At 45.3% G+C, this 12,959-nt stretch overlaps 2 non-coding genes and 19 pseudogenes across 2 annotated transcripts; all 21 read right to left on the bottom strand.

Annotated features, from left to right (window-relative positions):
* Window positions 1-1,169: 1,169 nt before the first annotated feature.
* On the bottom strand, window positions 1,170-1,288 carry LOC148254404 (5S ribosomal RNA; annotated as a pseudogene).
* A 348-nt stretch (window positions 1,289-1,636) lies between these two features.
* LOC148254403 (5S ribosomal RNA) lies at window positions 1,637-1,754 on the bottom strand (annotated as a pseudogene).
* A 347-nt stretch (window positions 1,755-2,101) lies between these two features.
* LOC148254402 (5S ribosomal RNA) lies at window positions 2,102-2,220 on the bottom strand (annotated as a pseudogene).
* A 767-nt stretch (window positions 2,221-2,987) lies between these two features.
* LOC148254401 (5S ribosomal RNA) lies at window positions 2,988-3,106 on the bottom strand. Its single transcript, XR_015820672.1, has one exon. It is a non-coding gene; the product is annotated as a 5S ribosomal RNA (ribosomal RNA).
* Window positions 3,107-3,769: 663 nt separating this feature from the next.
* On the bottom strand, window positions 3,770-3,888 carry LOC148254400 (5S ribosomal RNA). The gene has a single exon (XR_015820387.1). It is a non-coding gene; the product is annotated as a 5S ribosomal RNA (ribosomal RNA).
* Window positions 3,889-4,093: 205 nt separating this feature from the next.
* On the bottom strand, window positions 4,094-4,212 carry LOC148254399 (5S ribosomal RNA; annotated as a pseudogene).
* Window positions 4,213-4,772: 560 nt separating this feature from the next.
* Window positions 4,773-4,891, bottom strand: LOC148254398 (5S ribosomal RNA; annotated as a pseudogene).
* A 207-nt stretch (window positions 4,892-5,098) lies between these two features.
* Window positions 5,099-5,217, bottom strand: LOC148254397 (5S ribosomal RNA; annotated as a pseudogene).
* A 528-nt stretch (window positions 5,218-5,745) lies between these two features.
* LOC148254396 (5S ribosomal RNA) lies at window positions 5,746-5,864 on the bottom strand (annotated as a pseudogene).
* Window positions 5,865-6,070: 206 nt separating this feature from the next.
* On the bottom strand, window positions 6,071-6,189 carry LOC148254395 (5S ribosomal RNA; annotated as a pseudogene).
* An 879-nt stretch (window positions 6,190-7,068) lies between these two features.
* LOC148254394 (5S ribosomal RNA) lies at window positions 7,069-7,187 on the bottom strand (annotated as a pseudogene).
* A 206-nt stretch (window positions 7,188-7,393) lies between these two features.
* Window positions 7,394-7,512, bottom strand: LOC148254393 (5S ribosomal RNA; annotated as a pseudogene).
* A 1,314-nt stretch (window positions 7,513-8,826) lies between these two features.
* Window positions 8,827-8,945, bottom strand: LOC148254392 (5S ribosomal RNA; annotated as a pseudogene).
* A 559-nt stretch (window positions 8,946-9,504) lies between these two features.
* LOC148254391 (5S ribosomal RNA) lies at window positions 9,505-9,623 on the bottom strand (annotated as a pseudogene).
* Window positions 9,624-9,829: 206 nt separating this feature from the next.
* Window positions 9,830-9,948, bottom strand: LOC148254390 (5S ribosomal RNA; annotated as a pseudogene).
* Window positions 9,949-10,509: 561 nt separating this feature from the next.
* LOC148254389 (5S ribosomal RNA) lies at window positions 10,510-10,628 on the bottom strand (annotated as a pseudogene).
* Window positions 10,629-10,832: 204 nt separating this feature from the next.
* Window positions 10,833-10,951, bottom strand: LOC148254388 (5S ribosomal RNA; annotated as a pseudogene).
* A 664-nt stretch (window positions 10,952-11,615) lies between these two features.
* Window positions 11,616-11,734, bottom strand: LOC148254387 (5S ribosomal RNA; annotated as a pseudogene).
* A 201-nt stretch (window positions 11,735-11,935) lies between these two features.
* LOC148254386 (5S ribosomal RNA) lies at window positions 11,936-12,054 on the bottom strand (annotated as a pseudogene).
* A 205-nt stretch (window positions 12,055-12,259) lies between these two features.
* On the bottom strand, window positions 12,260-12,378 carry LOC148254385 (5S ribosomal RNA; annotated as a pseudogene).
* Window positions 12,379-12,690: 312 nt separating this feature from the next.
* LOC148254384 (5S ribosomal RNA) lies at window positions 12,691-12,809 on the bottom strand (annotated as a pseudogene).
* Between the last annotated feature and the right edge of the window lie 150 nt (window positions 12,810-12,959).

Genomic DNA, 12,959 nt, shown 5'->3' with positions numbered 1-12,959 from the left:
CCTCTGCATCTAATTCTAATATCAAGCGAAATACCCTGGCGCCTCGACCTGTGCCCATATGAACGGATAGTGCCGCACCTCGTTTTTTATTATTTTACTATGTAATATGCTCGCAGACACTCTTATCACGTGATGGGCTTTAATTGAATGCGTGAAAAATATTAAACAAAAAGCTCTGACGCCGTGACTCACATTTGCGAATGAATCGGTGGATCGTCACTCCAGTCCCACATAACATTTAACACCCAATCTGAAAAAAGAAGGATGCAACACGAGAGCTGAGAGCTTCCCAGAAGGTAACCCATCCTAGTACTACTCTCTCCCAAGCACGCATAACTGTAGAGTTCTGATGGAATCCGGTGAACTAGTGCTGGTATGATCGCACCCTTTCTTGTTTGCACTACAAATACATATGCCCCTTCTCCTTCCCTCTCCCCTCCCATCATTTGATTCGCTGTGCGCGCACCTCACTTCTTCTTCTAGTTCTAATGCTACACTAAATGCCCCAGCACCTTGACTCATGCCCATATGAATGGATCGCCCACCGCACCTCATTTTTTGTTGTTATATTATATAAAGTGCTCGCAATGACACTCTTATCACGTGATTGGTTTTAATTGAATGTGCAAAAAATATTAAGCAAAATGCCCCGGAAGACCATCGCTCCGTTCCCGCGTAACATTTAACGCCCCATCTGTAGAAAGAAGGGTGGAACACGAGCACTTCCCAGAAGGCAACACATCCTAGTACTACTCTCGCCCAAAAACGCTTGATTGCGGAGTTCTGATGGGATCCGGTGAACTAGTGCTGGTATGATCACAATCGTTTTGGTTTGCGCCGCAAATACATATACCCCTTCCCCTTCCCTCTCCCTTCCCATCATTTATTTCGCTGTGGGCGCAACTCACCTCTGCTTCTAGTTCTAATATCGAGCGAAATGCCCCGGCGCCTCGACTCATGTCTATATGAAACACCCGCCGCACCTCCTTTTTCATTGTTCTACTATGTAAGATGCTCGCAATGACACTCTCAACACGTGATGGGCTTTAATTGAATGCAAAAAAATATATTAAGCAAAATGTCCCGGCACCGTGACTCACGTTTGTGAATGAACTGTCGGACCGTCTCTCTGGTCCCGCGTAACATTTAATGTCCCGTCTATAAAAAGAGGAGTGCAACACGAGTACTTCATAAGAGGTCACCCATTCTACTACTACTCTCGCCCAAGCACGCTTGACTGCGGAGTTCTGATGGGATCCGGTGAACTAGTGCTGGTATGATCGCACCCCTTCTAATTTGCACCGTAAAGACATATACTACTTCTCCTTCCCTCTCCGTTCCCGTCATTTATTTCGCTGTGCGCGCAACTCACCTCTGCTTCTAGTTCTAATATCGAGCGAAATGCCCTGGCACCTCGACTCATGCCCATATGAACGGATCGCCCGCCATACCTCATTTTTCGTTGTTCTACTATTTAAGATGCTCATAATGACACTCTCATCACGTGATGGGCTTTAATTGAATGCATGAAAAGTATTAAGAAAAATGCCCCAGCACTGTGACTAGCATTTGCGAATGAACATGCGGACTGTCGCTCCAGTCCCCTGTAACATTTAACGCCATGTCTGCAAAAAAAAGGGTGCAACACGAGTGCTTCCCAAGAGGTCACCCATCGTAGAACTACTCTCGCCCAAACACGCTTAACTGCAGAGTTCTGATGGATCCCGTGAACTAGTGCTGGTATGATGGCACCCCTTCTAATTTGTGCCGCAAAGATATATATCCCTCCTCCATCCCTCTCCCTTCCCGTCATTTGTTTCGCTGTGCGCGCAACGCACCTCTACTTTTAGTTCTAATATCGAGCGAAATGCCCCGGTGCCTCGACTCATGTCTATATGAACGGAACACCTGCCGCACCTCTTTTTTTGTTGTTCTACTAAGTAAGAAGCTCGTAATAATAATCTTATCATGTGGTGGGCTATAATTGAATGCACGAATAATATTAAGCAAAATGCTCCGGCGCCGTTACTCACGTTTGCGAATGAACTAGAGGACCATAGTTTCAGTCGCGCATAACGTCGAGCTACTAATCTGCAAAAAAATGGTGCAACACGAGTACTTCCGAGGAGGTCATCCATCCTAGTACTACACTCGCCCAAGCACACATAACTGCAGAGTTCTAATGGGATCTGGTGCATTAGTGCTGGTAGGATCGCACCTATTTCATTCCGCATTGCAAATACATAAACACCTTCTCCTTCCCTTCACCCTCCCATCATTTGTTTCTTTGTGCGTGCACACTGCACCTCTTCTTCTCGTTCTAATATCAAGTAAAATGCCTCGGCGCCATGACTCACACTTGCGAATAAACCAGTAGACCATAGTTCCAGTCGCGCGTAACGTCGAACGCCCCATCTGAAAAAATAGGTGAAACACAAGAACTTCCCAGGAGTTCACCACTCCTACTACTACATTCGCCCAAACACATTTAAATGCGTAGTTCTGATGGGATCTGTTGAATTAGTGATGGTATGATGGCATCTATTTCATTCTGCGCTGGAAATACATATACTTCTTCTCCTTCTTGCCCCCATTCCGTCATTTTTTTACTTTTGAGTGCACACTGCACCTCTCATTCTCCTTTTAATATCGAGTAAAATATCTCGGTGCCGTGACTCACATTTGTGAATAAACCAGGAGACAATAGTTCCAGTCGCGCGTAACGTCGAAGGACCCATCTGCAAAAAAATAGGTGCAACACGAGGACTTCCCAGGAGGTCACAACTCCTACTACTACACTCGCCCAAGCACATTTAACTGCGGAGTTCTGATGGGATCCAGTGAATTACTGATGGTATAATGGGACCTCTCTTTCTCGTTCTAATATCGATTAAAATGCCCCTGCTTCTTGACTCACATTTGCGTATAAACCAGCGGACCATAGTTCCAGTCGCGCATAATGTAGAACGACCCTTTTGAAAAAAAAATTTGTGCAACACGAGGACTTCCTAGGAGGTCACCCATCCGAGTACTACTCTCGCCCAAGCACACTTAACTGCGGAGTTCTGATGGGATCCGGTGCATTAGTGCTGGTATGATCGCACCTGTTTAATTTAGCGATGCAAATACATACACTACTACTCTCGCCCAAGCAAACATAACTGCAGAGTTCTGATGGGATCCGGTGCATTAGTGCTGGCATGATCGCACCTGTTTCATTTCGTGCTTCAAAAACATACAAACCTTCTCCTTCCATCCCCGCTCCCATCATTTGTTTTCTTGTGCGTGCACACTGCACCTCTGCTTCTCGTTCTAATATCAAATAAAATGTCCCAACGTCGTGACTCACATTTTCGAATAAACCAGCAGACCACAGTTCCCATCGCGCGTAACATTGAACGATCCATCTGAAAAAAATGGGTGCAACACGGGGATTTCCCAAGAAAATGGGTGAAATATAAGGACTTTGCAGGAGGTCACCCATCGTATTACTACTCTCGCCCAAGCACCCTTAACTACAGAGTTCTGATAGAATCCGTTGCATTAGTGCTGGTATGATCGCTCATGTTTCATTCTGCGCTGCAAATACATACACTCTTTCTCCTTTCATCTCCCCTCCGATCATTTGTTTCCTTGTGCGTGCACTCTGCATCTCTCCTCGTTCTAATATCAAGTAAAATGACCTGACACCGTGACTCACCTTTGCAAATAAACCAGTGGTTCATAATTCCATTCGCGCGTAACGTCGAACGACCCATCTGAAAAAAAATAGGTGCAACACGAGGACTTCCCAAGAGGTCACCCATCCGAGTACTACTCTTGCCCAAGCACACTTGATTGCGGAGTTCTGATGGGATCCGGTGCATTTGTGCTGGTATGATCGCACCTGTTTCATTTTGCACTACAAATATATACACTCTTTCTTCTTTCTTCTCCCTCCCATCATTTGTTTCCTTGTGCGTTCACACTTCACCTCTCCTTCTCATTCTAATATCAATTAAAATGCCCCTACGTCTTGACTCACATTTGCGTATAAACCAACGGACCATAGTTCCAGTCGCGCGTAACGTCGAATGACCCATCTGAAAAAAAATGGGTACAACACAAGAACTTCCCAAGAGGTAACCCATCCTTGTACTACTTTCGCCAAAGCACACTTAACTGCAGAGTTCTGATGGGATCCGTTGCATTTGTGCTTGTATGATCGCACCTGTTTCATTTTGTGCTGCAAATACATACACTCCTTCTCCTTCCCTCCCCCCTCCCATCATTTATTTCCTTGTGCGTTCACACTGCACCTCTCCTTCTCGTTCTAATATCGAGTAAAATGCCCCTGCTTCTTGACTCGCATTTGCGTATAAACCAGCGGACCATAGTTCCAGTTGCGCGTGACATCGAAAGATCTATCTTAAAAAAATGGGTGCAACACGAGGACTTCCCAAGAAAATGGGTGAAATATAAGGACTTCGTAGGAGGTCACCCATCCTAGTACTACTCTCGCCCAAGCATCCTTAACTACGGAGTTCTGATAGAATCCATTGCATTAGTGCTGATATGATCGCTCATGTTTCATTCTGTGCTGTATATACATACACTCTTTCTCCTTCCATCCCCCCTCCGATCATTTGTTTTTTTGTGCATGCACTCTACATCTCTCCTTCTCGATCTAATATTAAGTAAAATGCCCCGGCACCGTGACTCACCTTTGCGAATGAACCAGCGGTTCATAATTCAATTCGCGCATAACGTCGAATGACCCATCTGAAAAAAAATGGGTGCAACACGAGTACTTCGCAGGAGGTCACCCATCCTAATACTACTATCGCCCAAGCACCCTTAACTGCGGAGTTCTGATGGGATCCGGGGCATCAGTCCTTGTATGATCGCTCATGTTTCATTTTGCGCTGCAAATACATACACTCTTTCTCCTTCCATCCCCCCCCTCCGTCATTTGTTTCCTTGTGCGTGCACTCTCCATCTCTCCTTCTTGTTCTAATATCAAGTAAAATATCCCGGCACCGTGACTAACCTTTATGAATGAACCAGCGGTTCATAATTCCATTCGCCCGTAACGTCGAATGACCCATCTGAAATAAAATGGGTGCAACACAAGGACTTCTAAGGAGGTCACACATCCGAGAACTACTCTCGTTCAAGCACACTTAACTGCAGAGTTCTGATGGGATCTGGTGCATTAGTGCTGGTATGATCGCACCTGTTTCATTTTGCGCTGTATTATATACACTCCTTCTCCTTTCTTTCCCCTCCCGTCATTTGTTTCCTTGTGCGTTCACACTTCACCTCTCCTTCTCGTTCTAATATCAATTAAAATGCCTCTGTGTCTTGACTCACATTTGCGTATAAACCAGCGGACCATAGTTCCAGACGTGCGTAACGTTGAACGACCCATCTGAAAAAAAATTTGTGCAACACGAGAACTTCCCAAGAGGTAACCCATCCTTGTTTTACTTTCGCCTAAGCACACTTAACTACGGACTTCTGATGGGATTCGGTGCATTAGTGCTTGTATGATCGCATCTGTTTCATTTCGCGCTGCAAATATATACACTCATTCTCCTTTTTACCCCCTCCCGTCATTTGTTTCCTGCTGCGTTCACACTTCACCTCTCTTTCTCGTTCTAATATCAATTAAAATGTCCCTGCGTCTTGACTCACATTTGCCTATAAACCAGCAGACCATAGCTCCAGTCACGCGTAACGTCGAACGACCCATCAGAAAAAAAATGGGTGCAACACGAGAACTTCCCAGGAGGTAACCCATCCTTGTACTACTTTCGCCAAAGCACACTTAACTGCGGAGTTCTGATTTGATCCAATGCATTTGTGCTTGTATGATCGCACCTGTTTCATATCGTGTTGCAAATACATACACTCTTTCTCCTTCCCTCCCCCCTCCCATCATTTGTTTCCTTGTGCGTTCCCACTGCACCTCTCATTCTCGTTCTAATATCGATTAAAGTGTCCCTACTTCTTGACTCACATTTGCGTATAAACTAGCGGACCATAGTTCCAGTCGCACGTAACGTCTAACGACCCGTCTGAAAAAAAATTAGTGCAACAAGAGGACTTCCCAAGAGGTCACCCATCCGAGTACTGCTCTCGCCAAAGTACACTTAACTGCGGAGTTCTGATGGGATCCGGTGCATTAGTGCTCGTATGATCACACCAGTTTAATTTCGCGCTGCAAATACATACACTCCTTCTCCTTTCTTCCCCCTCCCGTCATTTGTTTCCTTGTGCGTGCGCACTGTACTTCTCGTTCTCGTTCTAGTATCAAGTAAAATGCCACAGCGCCGTGACTTACATTTGCTAATAAACCTGCAGACCATAATTCAAGTCACGCGTAATGTCAAAAGAATCATCTACAAAAAAATGGGTGCAACACACTTCCCAGGAGGTCAACCATCCAAGTACTACTCTCGCCCAAGCACACTTAAATGCATAGTTTCGATGAGATCCGCTGCATTAGTGCTGGTATGATCGCACCTGTTTCATTTCGCGCTTCAAAAACATACAAACCTTCTCCTTCCATCCCCGCTCCCGTCATTTATTTTCTTGTGCGTGCACACTGTACCTCTGCTTCTCGTTCTAATATAAAGTAAAATGTCCCAATGTCGTGACTCACATTTGCGAATAAACCAGCAGACCATAGTTCCCGTCGCGCATAACGTCGAACAATCCGTCTAAAATAAATGGGTGCAACACGAGGACTTTCCAAGAAAATGGGTGAAATATAAGGACTTCACAGGAGGTCACCCATCCAAGTACTACTCTCGTCCAAGCACCCTTAATTGCGGAGTTCTGATAGAATCAGTTGCATTAGTGCTGGTATGATCGCTCATGTTTCATTCTACGCTACAAATACATACACTCTTTCTCCTTCCATCTCCCCTCCCGTCATTTGTTTCCTTATGCGTGCACTCTGTATCTCTCCTTCTCGTTCTAATATCAAGTAAAATGCCCTAGCATCGTGACTCACCTTTGTGAATGAGCCAGCCGTTCATAATTCCAGTCGCGCGTAACGTCGAACAACCCATCTGAAAGAAATGGGTTCAACACGAGAACTTCCCAGGAGATAACCCATCCTTGTACTACTTTCGCCAAAGCACACTTAACTGTGGAGTTATAATTGGATCCAGTGCATTTGTGCTTGTATGATCGCACCTATTTCATTTTGTGCTGCAAATACATACACTCCTTCTCCTTCTCTCCCCCCTCCCATCATTTGTTTCCTTGTGCGTTCAAACTGCACCTCTCATTCTCGTTCTAATATCGATTAAAATACCCCTGCTTATCGACTCACATTTGCGTATAAATCAGCGGACCATAGTTCTAGTCGCGCGTATCGTTGAAGGACCCGTCTGAAATAAAATTGGTGCAACAAGAGAACTTCCAAGGAGGTCACCCATCCGAATACTACTCTCGCCCAAGCACACTTAACTGCGGAGTTCTGACGGGATCCGGTGCATTAGTGCTGGTATGATCGCACCTGTTTAATTTAGTGATGCAAATACATACACTACTACTCTCACCCAAGCAAACATAACTGCGGAGTTCGGATGGGATCCGGTGCATTAGTGCTGGTATGATCGCACCTGTTTCATTTCGCGCTTAAAAAACAAACAAACCTTCTCCTTCCATCCCCGTTCCCGTCATTTGTTTCCTTGTACGTGCACACTGCACCTCAGCTTCTCGTTCTAATATCAAGTAAAATGTCCCAACGTCGTGACTCAAATTTGCGAATAAACCAGCGGACCATAGTTCCCGTCGCGCGAAACGTCGAACGATCCATCAGAAAAAAATGGGTGAACTATAAGGACTTCGTAGGAGGTCACCCATCCTAGTACTACTCTCGCCTAAGCACCCTTAACTGCGGAGTTTTGATAGAATCCGTTGCATTAGTGCTGGTATGATCACTCATGTTTCATTCTGCGCTGCAAATACATACACTTTTTCTCCTTCTATCCCCCCTCCGATCATTTGTTTCCTTGTGCGTGCACTCTACATCTCTTCTTCTCGTTCTAATATCAAGTAAAATGCCCCGGCACCGTGACTCACCTTTGCGAATGAACCAGCGGTTCATAATTCCATTCGCGCGTAACGTCGAACGACCCATCTGAAAAAAAATAGGTGAAACACAAGGACTTCCCAGGAGGTCACCCATCCGAGTACTACTCTCGCGCACGTACACTTAACTGCGGAGTTATGACGAGATTCGGTGCATTAGTGCTGGTATGATCACACCTATTTCATTTCGCGCTTCAAAAAATACAAACCTTCTCCTTCCATCCCCGCTCCCGTCATGTGTTTTCTTGTGCGTGCACACTGCTACTCTGCTTCTCGTTCTAATATCAAGTGAAATGTCCCAACATCGTGACTCACATTTTCGAATAAACCAGCGGACCATAGTTCCAATCACGGGTAACGTCGAACGATCCATCTGAAAAAAATGGGTGCAACACGAGGACTTCCCAAGAAAATGGGTGAAATATAACGACTTCGCAGGAGGTCACCCATCCTAGTACTACTCTCGCCCAAGCACCCTTAACTGCGGAGTTCTGATAGAATCAATTGCATTAGTGCTGGCATGATCACTCATGTTTCATTCTGCACTGCAAATACTTAAACTCTTTCTCCTTCCATCCCCCCTCCGGTCATTTGTTTCCTTGTGCGTGCACTCTGCATCTCTCCTTCTCGTTCTAATATCAAGTAAAATGTCCCGGCACCGGGACTCACCTTTGCGAATGAACCAGCGGTTCATAATTCCATTTGCGCGTAACGTCGAACGACCCATCTGAAAAAAAATGGGTGCAAAACAAGGACTTCCCAAGAGGTCACCCATCCGAGTACTACTCTCGTCAAAGCACACTTAACTGCGGAGTTCTGACGGGATCCGGTGCATTAGTGCTTGTATGATCACACCTATTTCATTTCGTGATTCCAAAAATACAAACCTTCTCATTCAATCCCCGCTTCCGTGATTTGTTTTCTTGTGCGTGCACACTGCACCTCTGCTTCTCGTTCTAATATCAAGTAAAATGTCCCAACATCGTGACTCACATTTGCGAATAAATCAGCGGACCATAGTTCCAGTGGTGCGTAACGTCGAACGATCTATCTGAAAAAAATGGGTACAACACGAGGACTTTCTAAGAAAATGGGTTAAATATAACGACTTCGCAGGAGGTCACCCATCCTAGTACTACTCTCGCCCAAGCACCCTTAACTGCGGAGTTTTGATAGAATCCGTTGCATTAGTGCTGGTATGATCGCTCATGTTTCATTCTGCACTACAAATACTTAAACTCTTTCTCCTTCCATCCCCCCTCCGGTCATTTGTTTCCTTGTGCCTGCACTCTACATCTCTCCTTCTCGTTCTAATATAAAGTAAATTGCCTCGGCATCGTGACTCACCTTTGCGAATGAACCAGCGGTTCATAATTTCATTCGTGCTTAACGTCGAAGGACCCATTTGAAAAAAAATGGCTGCAACATGAGGACTTCCCAGGCGGTCACCCATTCGAGAACTACTCTCGCCCAAGCACACTTAACTGCAGAGTTCTGATGGGATCCGGTGCATTAGTGCTGGTATGATCGTACCTGTTTCATTTTGCGCTGCAAATACATACACTCCTTCTCCTTCCCTTCCCCCTCCCGTCATTTGTTTCCTTGTGCGTTCACACTCCACCTCTCGTTCTAAGTCTAATATCAAGTAAAATGTCACGGCGCCGTGACTCACATTAGCAAATAAACCTACAGGCCATAATTCAAGTCACGCGTAACGTCGAAAGAATCATCTGTAAACTAATGGGTGCAACATGAGTACTTCCCAGGAGGTCACCCATCCTACTACTACTCTCGCCCAAGTAAATATAACTGTGGAGTTCTGATGGGATCCGGTGCATTAGTACTGGGATGATCGCACCTGTTTCATTTCGCGCTTCAAAAACAAACAAACCTTCTCCATCCATCCCTGCTCCCGTCATTTGTTTTCTTGTGCGTGCACACTGCACCTCTGCTTCTCATTCTAATATCAAGTAAAATGTCCCAACGTCGTGACTCATATTTGCGAATAAACCAGCGAACCATAGTTTTCGTCGCTCGTAACATCAAACGATAAATCTGAAAAAAAATGAGTGCAACACGAGGACTTCCCAAGAAAATGGGTGAAATATAAAGACTTCGCAGGAGGTCACCAATCTTAGTACTACTCTCGCCCAAGCACCCTTAACTGCGGAGTTCTGATAGAATCCATTGCATTAGTGCTGGTATGATCCGTCATGTTTCATTCTGCACTGCAAATACGTACAGTCTTTCTCCTTCCATCCCCCCACCCCTCATTTATTTCCTTGTGCGTGCACTCTGCATCTCTCCTTCTCGTTCTAATATCAACTAAAATGCCTCAGAACCGTTACTCACCTTTGTGAATGAACCAGCGGTTCATAATTCCATTTGTGCATAACGTCGAACGACCCATCTGAAAAAAAATGGGTGCAACATGAGCACTTCACAGTAGGTCACCCATCCTAATACTACTATCGCCCAAACACCCTTAACTTGGGAGTTCTGATGGGATCCGGTGCATTAGTGCTGGTATGATCGCTCTGTTTCATTCTGCGCTGCAAATACATACACTCTTTCTCCTTCCATCCCCCTCCCGTCATTTGTTTCCTTGTGCGTGCACTCTGCATCTCTCCTTCTCGTTCTAATATCAAGTAAAATGCCCCAGCACCGTGACTCACCTTTGCGAATGAACTAGCGGTTCATAATTCCATTAACGTGTAACGTCGAACGACCCATCTGAAAAAAAATGGTTGCAACACGAGGACTTCCCAGGAGGTTACACATCTGAGTACTACTCTCGCCGAAGCACACTTAACTGCGGAGTTCTGATTGGATCCGGTGCATTAGTGCTCGTATGATCGCACATGTTTCATTTCGCGCTGCAAATACATACACTACTCCTCTCGCCCAAGCAAACATAACTGCGGAGTTCTGATGGGATCCGGTGCATTAGTGCTGGTATGATCGCACCTGTTTCATTTCGCGCTTCAAAAACACACAAACCTTCTCCTTCCATCCCCATTCCCGTCATTTGTTTTCTTGTGCGTGCACACTGCACCTCTGCTTCTAGTTCTAATATCAAGTAAAATGTCCCAACGTCGTGACTCACATTTGCTAATAAACCAGCGGACCATAGTTTCCGTCGCACGTAACGTCGAACGATCCATCTAAAAAAAATGGGTACAACACGAGGACTTCCCAAGAAAATGGGTGAAATATAAGTACTTCGCAGGAAGTCACCCATCCTAATATTACTCTCGCCCAAACACCGTTAACTGTGGACTTCTGATAGAATCCGTTGCATTAGTGCTGGTATGATCTGTCATGTTTCATTCTGCACTGTAAATACATACACTCTTTCTCCTTCCATCCCCTCTCCCGTCATTTGTTTCCTTGTGCGTGCACTCTGCATTCTCCTTCTCGTTCTAATATCAACTAAAATTTCTGGCATCATGACTCATCTTTGTGAATTAACCAGCGGTTCATAATTCCATTCGCGTGTAACGTCGAACGACCCATCTGAAAAAAAATGGGTGCAAAACGAGCACTTCGCAAGAGGTCACCCATCCTAATACTACTATCGCCCAAGCACCCTTAACTGCGGAGTTCTGATGGGATCAGATGCATTAGTGCTGGTATGATCGCTCATGTTTCATTATACGCTGTGAATATGTACACTCCTTCTTTCTTCCCCCTCCCGTAATTTGTTTCTTGGTGCGTTAACACTTCACCTCTCCTTCTCGTTCTAATATAAATTAAAATGCCCCTGAGTCTTGATTCACATTTGCGTATAAACAGCGGACCATAGTTCCAGTCGCGCGTAATGTCGAACGAACCATCTGAAAAAAAATGGGTGCAACACGAGAACTTTCCAAGAGCTAACCCATCCATGTACTACTTTCGCCAAAGCACACTTAACTGCGGAGTTCTGATGGGATCCGGTGCATTTGTGCTGGTATGATCGTACCTGTTTCATTTCGTGCTGTAAATACATACACTCATTCTCCTTCCCTCCCCCCTCCTATCATTTGTTTCCTTGTGCGTTCACACTGCATCTCTCTTTCTCGTTTTAATATCGATTAAAATGCCCCTCTTCTTGACTCAGATTTGTGTATAAACCAGCGGACCTTAGTTCTAGTTGCGCGTAACATCGAACGACCCGTCTCCAAAAAAATTTGTGCAACACGAGTACTTCCCAAGAGGTCACACATCCGAGTACTACTCTCGCCCAAGCACACTTAACTGCGGAGTTCTGATGGGATCAGGTGCATTAGTGCTGGTATGATCGCATATGTTTAATTTCACGCTACAGTATATACACTACTACTCTCGCCCAAGCAAACATAACTTCAAAGTTCTGATGGGATCTGGTGCATTAGTGCTGGTATGATTGCACCTGTTTCATTTCGCGCTTCAAAAACATACAAACCTTCTCCTTCCATCCCCGCTCCCCTTATTTGTTTCCTTGTCCGTGCACTCTGCATCTCTCATTCTCATTCTAATATCAAGTAAAATACCCCGGCACCGTGACTCACCTTTGCGAATGAACCAGTGGTTCATAATTCCATTCGCACGTAACGTCGAACGACCCATCTGAAAAAAAAATGGGTGCAACACAAGCACTTCGCAGGAGGTCACCCATCCTAATACTTCTATCGCCCAAGCACCCTTAACTGCGGAGTTCTGATGGGATCCGGTGCATTAGTATTGGTATGATCGCTCATGTTTCATTCTGCGCTGCAAATACATACACTCTTTCTCCTTCCATCCCCCCTCCCGTTATTTGTTTCCTTGTGCGTGTGCTATGCATCTCTCCTTCTCGTTCTAATATCAAGTAAAATGCCCCGGCACCGTGACTCACCTTTGCGAATGAA

Source organism: Carica papaya, chromosome 5, assembly GCF_054855325.1.
Source record: "Carica papaya isolate Zhongbai chromosome 5, ASM5485532v1, whole genome shotgun sequence".
NCBI lineage: Eukaryota > Viridiplantae > Streptophyta > Magnoliopsida > Brassicales > Caricaceae > Carica > Carica papaya.
Note: the sequence above shows the minus strand (reverse complement) of the source record. Positions and strands in the feature narration are given on the sequence as shown.